The sequence below is a fragment of the Nicotiana sylvestris genome, chromosome 3, assembly GCF_000393655.2.
Source record: "Nicotiana sylvestris chromosome 3, ASM39365v2, whole genome shotgun sequence".
Taxonomy (NCBI): domain Eukaryota; kingdom Viridiplantae; phylum Streptophyta; class Magnoliopsida; order Solanales; family Solanaceae; genus Nicotiana; species Nicotiana sylvestris.
This window is the reverse complement of record NC_091059.1, coordinates 116,344,756-116,354,979: the sequence shown is the minus strand read 5'-3', so window position 1 is coordinate 116,354,979 and position 10,224 is coordinate 116,344,756.

The window sequence follows — 10,224 nt, the reverse complement described above, 5'->3', positions numbered from 1 at the left end:
AACCTGCAATCATTAAGGATATTAGTGTATTGCATTGCGTGGGAGTTGAACAAACTGAGTAGGGCCTGTGCATATGTTTCAATGACGAGCCGCTTGACATTCTGTTGAACAACAATGGATAGTCCCTTGAGCAAAGCTAGCAGTTCAGTTTGAATTGATGCTCCAGGTACTGATGCTCCTGCAAAGTCTAGAATCCAATTCCCTTGCTGATTACGAAAAATACCTCCTATACCATACTTTGAGTTGTTAAGTGAGCAAGAGTCATCTATGTTAAGCTTATAAGTATGGGTATTTGGGGGGGGGGTGTCATTTGACATATAGAGATAGGGAAGAAATATTCTTGCATTTAGGGTGTGTAAGATAATAGAATTCAGCAGCCTTATTGTATATGGAGAAGATATTTAAATCCAATTTTTTATGTCCAAGGTATTCTTATTTCGTTTAAGCCATAGTTCCCATAAAGCAAATGGGATCAGGGTGGTATTTGGAATATTGTGGCGGGTAACTTGTAATTTCTGATGAATGAATACCTTAAAAAGCATTAAATTAGTATCATGATATTGCAAGGAATTTAGAATTGTTGTGAAAATGTGAAGCTTAGTCCAAAGATATCTAACCGGTGTACAATCAAGAAGTATATGTCGTAAAGTTTCAGGGCATTTACGACACTGATTACAAATAGTCGAATTGAGGATACCTAACCTGTTGAGATATGCTGATGTTGGAAGCCTATCATGGCAGACTAACCATATAAAATGTGATATTTTTGGAGGAATAGGTAAGTTCCAAATCCAGCTATAGTTTTCCAGTGGAGTAGTTGATGGAGTATTCATGCTAGTTGAAAGAGAATTATACATGGATTTAACAGAAAACAAACCTGTTGGTGTAAGATCCCAGTAGATTTGGTCATATGTTGAAGGTTGAATAGACATGTAAATATTTTGGATAATTGTGTGTATCTGGGCTAGTAAGATAAATGGTAGTTGATCTAGATGCCAATTATGATTGTAGTAATAATTTGAAACAGTTTTATTTTCCTCAGCTCTTGGAAGGGGTCCATATATATATTGACGAATTAAAGTATTCTGGTTAATCCAAGGATCCGTCCAGAATTTTACATGTCTACCTGAGGCTAAATTCTATTTAAACCCTATTTTACAATAAAACCATCCTTGCATTATATTACGCCAAGTTGTTGAGCTAGTTTTTTGTGGTAGGCTAGAAGGTTTTATATAATTATGTGATAAGACTTGTGCCCATAGCTGATTAGGGTTTTGAAAAAGCCTCCATGCAAGACTTGCATGCAGAGCTTGATTTTTAAAGGTAAGATTCTGGATGCCCAATCCTCCTTTATCCAGAGGTTGTGTGATGGTAGCCCATTTAATAAGATGTAGCTTTTTCTTATGTATTGTGGTGCCGCAAAGGAAAGTCCTTTGGTACCGAGTTAGGGAAGTAATTATATTAGAAGGTAATTTGATATACTGCATAATATGGTTGGGAAGAGAGTTTAAAGTTGAACGTATTAAAGTTGTTCGTCCTGCTTTTGTTAAAAAAATTGTTTTCCATTCGGCCAGTTTATTTTTAAAATTTTCTATTAAGAACTGATAATCCATTTTTGTTGGTTGACTAGTAAAATTTGAAAAACCTAAGTACTTTCCAAAAGTTTTACCCTCAGTCATGTGGAACTGTTGGAGTATAGTATTTCTAATTTTGGAAGAGCAATTTTTGGAGAAAAAGATCTTGGATTTATCAAAATTGATTGTTTGGCCTGAATGATTAGTAAACTGAGTAAGAGTAGTAACCATAGCTTGGCAAGATTTAGCAGTAATCTTTGAGGTAAGAATAATATCATCCGCAACAAATAAATGGGATAATTGAGGCCCTTGATGACCTAATGAAACAGGTGACCAATTACGATAAGCAACTGATGTATTTATCCTCCGTGAAAACATTTCTAAGCATATGATAAATAAATAAGGTGACAGTGGATCTCCTTGTCTAATTCCCCGTGTGGGTTGGAAATATTCAGTAGGATTTCCATTAATCAGTACTGAAATATTACTAGTTGTAATGCAAGACATAATAAGATTTATAAAGGTGGGTGGGAAATTAAGAGAACTTAGAGAGTAATGGATAAACGACCATTCTAATTTATCAAAAGCTTTCTCTAAGTCCAATTTAAGAAGCATATTGACATTATTTCCTTTCATTTTTTGGAACCTAGTAATAATTTCTTGTACTATAATAGCATTGTCCGCAGCCCTTCTATTTTTTTGAAAAGTAGATTGAGTTGGATCTATTAGATGTTGTAATAGAGGTTTCAGTCGGTTGGCAATGATATTTGTAATGATTTTATAAATCGTATTACAAAGACTAATTGGTCTGTATTAATAAATAGTCGAAGCATGCTTATTTTTGGGTATCAAACAAATGAAAGTATTATTTATATAAGGGTCAATTTTATGTTCGTTGAAAACCGTATGACAAAAAGACTTTACTGAGTTGCCAATGATAGTCCAATATTTTTGATAGAAAAATGGATGAAGTCCATCTGGTCCTGGTGCTTTAAGAGGTTTAAAGGACTCTATAGCATTTGTAATTTCCCAATCTTGTAATGGATTAGTTAAACTAGATTGGTCCTCGGATGATAAAACATTTGAAGGTTTGATAGAAGTATTTTTAGAGGAGCTAATTTTCTGAGTTTGAAATAAATTTTGATAATATTGAGTAATATTATCCCTAATAGAAATAGGGTCTATTATCCAATTACCTCCCTGATCTTGAATGGCAGTAATACGGTTAAATCTTATATGATTTATAGTACTTAGGTGAAAAAATTTTGTATTTGTATCCCCGTCATTTAACCAGTCAACACGTGACTTAAGTTTCCAAAAATCTTCTTCTAATTTTAGAATATGATGAAATTCCACTGTGTGTGTTCGTTCTAAATTATTGAAGAAGAGGCTCGTAGTATAATGTTTTGAGGACTGAATGCCACTAATTCAAGCCATTAATTTCTTTTTACGTATACTTCGGGAAATCATGCCAACAACACATAAATATCAGTACCTCTTAAATCAAATACTTATACATAATTTTTTGGAATTATTATGTATGATTCATTAATCACCAAAGTGGTCGAATTGTAATGAGTAATTAACTTTAAAGCAACAGTTAAATCTATATTCAATTTCCCATCACTGATGCTTATAAACGATATAATACTTATGGGTAAATTAAAATTCTTGGTTATAAGTCATTTATGGATCACCCAAAGATTGATCATTTATTTTTGTAGTCACTGAACATTAAATCGATAAGTTTAGATATGCGATTAGTTTTGATTATTTATCCAAAGGTAGTAAATATTACTAATTGGTGCATTAAAGATCATAGAATTAGGTTAAATTCATATTAAATCATCATTATGTTTGAAATTGTATTTAGATGTTTCGCTCAAATTAGGACATCAATATACATTAAAAATACATAAATCATTTCTGAATCTAACATTATATTTAAGTTTGTAATCAAAACATTAACGATTGAATATCTTGTGTTTGCAGCACTTGGAGTCTTAGATCTTGATATTGTACTTTATATATACTAGGAAGCCAACTGCTATTGCTGAAACTAGTACTGCTGAAGAAAAGTCCTATTTTAAGCACTGTGACAAGTTTAACTGACTAATAGCATGTTTGGCCTAGATTCTAAAATTAGCTTATTTGAGAAGTGTTTTTTTCAAAACTACTTTTCAAAAAAAATATTTTTGGTGATAAGTAGTTTGTATTTGGCTAATTAATTGAGCAATAATTAGTGTTTGGCCAAACTTTAAAAAACTGTTTCTAAGTGTATTTTTCTCAAAAGCTTTTGGAGAGAAGCTATTTTTTTCTGCTTCTCCTCAAATGCACTTTTTTCCTTTTAAAAGTTTGGTCAAACACCACAAGTTTTGAAAAAAAAAAAACTTTTGACACACAAAAAAGCTTGATCAAACAGGCTATAAACCTAATGTTTAAACAAACGAATATTGCGGCAATATTAAAATTGGTCTTTCCAAAGCTGAAAGCACGAAAGAACTTCTAAAACTTATGAAAGAATGCTCTATACTATTAATATGAATACTGAAGATAGGCTTTCAACAAAATAAAGAACTTTATCTGGCTTGCTGCACATGATAGGCTGTAATCAACTATTATTTGCGAGAAGGATTATTTCCAATTCTTGCGGGGATCAATGTGAAAGTTCTCTTCACATATTGATGAATTGTAAGTATGCTAGATTCTTCAGGGATAATGTTTATGTACCCTTCAGAAATAAAGCAATATATGTATACGATTAAAATCGGGCTTGCCTAAATTTATATGGCTGATCAAGACCAGGATGGCAGGTCAAGGTTCGACCTTACATTGTATCGAACAATGACACAAAGATGGATTGCTAAGCTCATGAATCAAAAACCGATCAAGACCAAGACCAGGCGTGATCGAGACCGAAGTACGATAGGGATTGAGCTAGACCAAAGGGAGCCTGCTAAGTCGAATAACAGAAAGCTAAGATATCCGTGATCGGACAAGGATCGTGGCGAAAATCTCGGCATGTATCAAATCAGGGCCGATTAATTAGCTAATTATGGGATTTTCTTCTATTTTTAGAATTGTACCATAAGTAGAATTCCTCTACTATATAAAGAGGGTTCTAATCATCTTGTAACATCACATTCACGCACAACAAAGCAATATTATACATTTTATCTTTATACTTTCTTATTCTGTTGTTCAGTTCATCCTTTTCAATTATACATTTATTTGGTTCGAGGGCGATCTAGCTCGAGGGACCAATTGCACTTCATATTGGTTTGATTTATTTTACAGTCAATTTCTAACATTAATTCTCATATTTATTAATTTGTGCCAAGTGAAATCACATATCCTTAAAATCACTTATATATTTAATTGTTATCCAATTTTAAGGGTAAATAGTTTGGCGCTCACCGTGGAGATAAGGATAATAGTGATTGTCTGGTACTAATTTTCATAAAACATACTTCTTTATACTTGTTCTTGTAAGCATTTTTGATTTCAGGATCAGTATGTCGAACTCTCAAGCAGTACCCACACACATCGATAATGGCCTTGGTTTTCATGGCGAAAACGGTAACCTAGCCGCCCCAGGAAACGAAGTGCCTCAAGTTGACCTCGAGGGAGTACCAGTTATAGACCTTATTGACGTCAGTTCCCATGTTTCCCTGAATTCGAATCTAGGCGTTGACCCTGAAAATAGCGTCCCCAAAGATGTTCGATCAGCCGGTCAGAACACATAAAGCGGCGAAGAAGGCGGAATCAGCCTTCCAATAATCTTCGAAGCTTAGGAAAAAACTTATTCATTTCCTTAAAGATAACATGGATTGCTTTGCTTGGTCCCACTTCGATATGACAGGGATTCCACCGGAAATTACCACTCACAAATTGAGCCTGGACCCTAAATTCTACCCGGTGAAGCAAGAAAGAAGGCCCCAATCTAAGGTCAAACATGCCTTCATCAAGGACGAGGTAACCAAACTTCTCAAAATAGGATCCATTCGGGAAGTGAAGTACCTAAATGGTTAGCAAACGTAGCAGTAGTCCCTAAGAAGGAAAATAAGCTTAGAATGTGCGTAGATTTTAAAGACTTGAATAAGGCATGCCCTATGGATTCTTTTCCTCTGCCTAATATCAATCGTATGATTGATGACATGGCCGACCACGAGATTCTCAGTTTTCTCGACGCCTACTCCGGGTAAAACCAGATATAGATGAACCCGGAGGACCAAGAAAAGACCTTGTTTATCACTAAATATGGCACCTATTGTTATAATTTAATGCCATTCGGTCTAAAAAAATGCTGGTGCAACTTAACAACGCCTAGTTAACCGAATGTTTGAAGAACAAATAGGAAAATCAATGGAGGTTTATATTGATGACATGTTAGTTAAGTCCCTGCGAGCAGAGGACCATTTAAAATATTTGCAGGAGACTTTCGACATACTGAGAAATTATAATATGAAACTCAAACCCGAAAAGTGTGCATTCGAGGTTGGCTCGGGTAAAGTTTTTGGCTTCATGGTGTCCAATCGGGGAATCGAGATCAACCTCGATAAAACCAAGGCTATCGAGGATATCACATTAGTAGACAACGTAAAAGCCGTACAGAGACTAACAAGGCGGATAGCCGCCCTAAGGTGATTCATTTTGAGGTCCTCAGATAAGAGTCACCGATTCTTTTCGCTGCTCAAGAAGAAGAGAAATTTTGCATGGACTCCAGAATGCCAGCAGTAGGGGTGGGCATAATATCGACCGAACCATAAATTTCGGTTTTGGTTTAATCAATTTTTCGGTCGGTGCACGGTATTAAAATTATAAATTTCGGTTCACAGTTTTTGTATTTCGGTTTTCGGTTAAACCGAAAAACCAAAATTCAGGGGTATTAGACTATTAGTTCAAAACTTATAAGTTAACAGTCACGTTAGTCGTTACGTTAATAGTTATATGTTTTGTCTCTATTCATATGAGTGTACTGTCAAATATGTAACTTCTGCTCAACCTCTGGATGGTCAGCAACCAAATAGATAATAGAAGACAATAATGTAAAGGAAGTTGTTGCAGAACCAGCCAGTAAGTGCTCATAAGTTACAACACTGATATAATCTGAGGTGAAAACATTGTTAGCTAACTTCTCAGACTCCCTTGCCTGCAGTATAAGAGAAATGGCTCTTGATGAATCGGAACAAGCAATCCCAATATAATTGAAACAGAACCTGATAAGTCCATTTTGAGTTGTGTTGTGGAGTAAATGTACTGATTGATGAATTCTTGGACTTCACTGTCATTTTGCTCATGGTTCATTTTGTCTAATATTATGTTAGAATTGGACGTAGTCCTAGTTGTGTTGGCGTGTCAATGTGTCATTGCTAAATTTTATATTTCTGTCTGGCCAGCTTTTGTTTTGAACCATTTAAAACCGAAAAAATAAATCGGAAATAACCAAACCAAACTTTGAAAAAACTGCACCGAACCGTAAATACTTTGGTTATTTATATTACAAAACCGATAAACCGAACTGTACTTTTATAATAACCGTCCGAACTGACCGACGCCCACCCCTAGCCAGCAGGCCTTAGAGGAACTAAAGCGGTATTTGTCGAGCCCACCGCTGCTTCACACCCTGAAAGTGGACGAACAACTTTACTTGTACTTGGCAGTCTCAGGGATAGCGATAAGTGGAGTCCTAGTCCGAGAAGAACAAGGTACGCAATTCCCTGTCTATTATGTTAGTCGAACCTTAGGTGAGGCCGAAACTAGATATCCACACTTAGAAAAATTAGCGCTTGCTTTAATAAGCGCCTCTAGGAAACTAAAACCATATTTCCAATATCATCCATTATGTGTTGTAATAACCTATCCTCTTCGAAATATTTTGTACAAACCCGAGCTTTCGAGTCGATTGGCCAAATGGTCCATAGAGATTAGTGGGTACGATATTGAGTATCGACCCCGAACCTCCATCAAGTCTCAAATCTTGGCTGACTTCGTGTCGGCCCTTGTACCCAAGGTAGAAAAAGAATGCTAATAAAATCGGGTACATCTTCGGGAATCTAGACCCTCTTAACCGATGGTGCTTCTAATGTGAAGGGGCCCGGATTAGGCATCGTACTAAAATTACCCAGGGTTAATGTAGTTAGATAGTCTATCAGAACAACAAAATTGTCTAAAATGAGGCTGAGTATGAGGCCATGATTGCAGGTCTCGAACTAGCTAAAAGCTTGGGAGTGGAGGTCATAGAGGACAAGTATGATTCCTTTCTCATGGTAAACCACGTTAACACGACTTTTAAATTCCGAGAAGACCGAATGTAGAGTTACTTGGATAAGCTACAGGTAACTCTATATTGATTTAAGGAATGGACTTTGCAACATGTACCTCGAGAACAGAACAGCGAGGTCGATGCTCTTGAAAACTTAGGTTCATCAGTCGAAGATGATGAACTCAACTCGAGGATTGTAGTACAACTCATGAGACCAGTGATCGAGGAAGGCCACGCCGAGCTAAACTCCATGAGTTTGACCTGGGATTGGAGAAACAAGTTCATTGAGTACTTAAAGAATGGGAAGCTTCCATCAGATCCAAAAGAGTCGAGAGATCTGTGAACAAAGGCAACATTTTTCACTTTGTCCAAAGACAGAACGCTGTTTAGAAGGATGTTCGATGGACCATTGGCAATATGTTTGGGACCAGGAGATACCGACTACATCATACGGGAAGTTCACGAAGGCACTTGTGGAAATCACTTCGGTGCCGAATCATTTGTCCATAAAGTAATCAGAGCGGGGTACTACTGGATCGATATGGAGAAGGATGCAAAGGAGTTCATCCGAAAGCACGACAAATGTCAAAGGTATGCACCAATAATTCACCAGCCCGTAGAGAAGCTCCATTCGGTCTTATCCCTATGGTCATTCATGAAATGGGGAATGGATCTTGTTGGCCCTCTTCCAGCGGCCCCAAGTAAAGCTCAGTTTATTTTGTTTATGACTTATTATTATTCTAAGTGGGTTGAAGCACAGCCTTTTGAGAAAGTCAGAGAAAAAGAAGTCGTAGACTTCATTTGGGACCATATCATATGTCGATTCGAGATGCACTCTGAGATCGTATATGATAATGGAAAATAATTCATTGGCAGCAAGGTGAATAAATTTCTCGAGGATAACAAGATCAAAAGAATCCTATCGACACCTTATCATCCTAGTAGAAATGGACAAGCCGAATCGACCAACAAAACCATCATTCAGAATCTTAAGAAGAGATTGACTGACGCCAAAGGGAAGTTGAGAGAGATACTGCCCGAGGTTCTTTGGGCATACTGCACAACGTCGAAGTCTAGTACAGGAACAACGCAGTTCTCATTAGTCTATGGCACTAAAGCTCTTAATTCGGTCGAGGTCGGAGAACCTAGCATCAGGTTCCGATATGCAACAGAAGAATCAAATAACGAGGCCATGAATACGAGCCTAGAATTGTTGGACGAAAGACGCAAATCCACCCCGTCCTATTGGCCGTCCAAAAATAGCAGATCGAAAGGTACTACAATCGAAGAGCCAATCTTTGACATTTTAACATCAGGGACTTGGTGCTAAGAAAAGTCACCCTCAATACCCAAAATCCGAATAAAGGAAAACTGGGTCCGAAATGGGAAGGACCATATCAGGTTCTCGAAATCATCGGAAAAGGATCCTACAGGCTCGGCACGATGAACAGCAAACAACTACCGAGCAATTGGAATGTATCGCTCTTAAAATAATAATACTACTAAGGTACGACCCCTTCCATTTTCATTTATATTTTAAACTAACTCTTGCAGGTGTTCGATCGAAAACAACGATGGATTCTTCAACATGAAGTCTTTGGGTCTGAAAGTACGCGTTGCACTCTTTTTCCCTTAGATCGGTTTTGTCCCAAATGAGTTTTCTGGCAAGGTTTTTAATGAAACAACCATTGATCGTGCTAACTTAGAATAATTCAACAGTATCTGAGGCTTCTTTACAATCAACCTCGAATACTGGGAGGCATTGCTATCGAACGCCAACTTTGTTGTGAAGAAATTACTTCATGGCAGCAGAGTCTCGATAGGTAAATTTTGTAAGGGCCAAACAGTCAAATAAACCATGCCAGTATAGGTTGCTCGAGCCCTGTCACAGAACATGTACACATATATAATCACTTATAAAGGGAAGTATTTTTCCTTGTCGATATCTCATGCCTTAAAAAAGTTTTCTGCTTTACAATTTCATACTCTCGATCTATTATGTAAATAGGCGTAAGGGCCGATCATAACTGGAGTTCGGATAATTACCCCCACGCTCGGGGACTGTCATCCAAAAAATAGACGAGATCGAATTATTAAAACTTCGAGATCATAAGACCTTATAGGCAACCCTCGATTTTTATAGGCCACGTCCACCCTACTCGGGGACAGACACTTCGGGCAAGCTTGAAGTAAAATGGGAAAATAATCCCAAGAGGCAAATCCCGAACTAAAGAGGCTACGACCGAATTAACACGGTTCGGAGACGTCCGAATTCAGTAAAAATAGGCCTTCAAATTTTTTTCATAAACCGGTTAAAAAGGCTACCCCCTGCAAAATCATAAAAGGCTTCAATAATATCAAGCCTCAAAAACTCTATTAAGTACA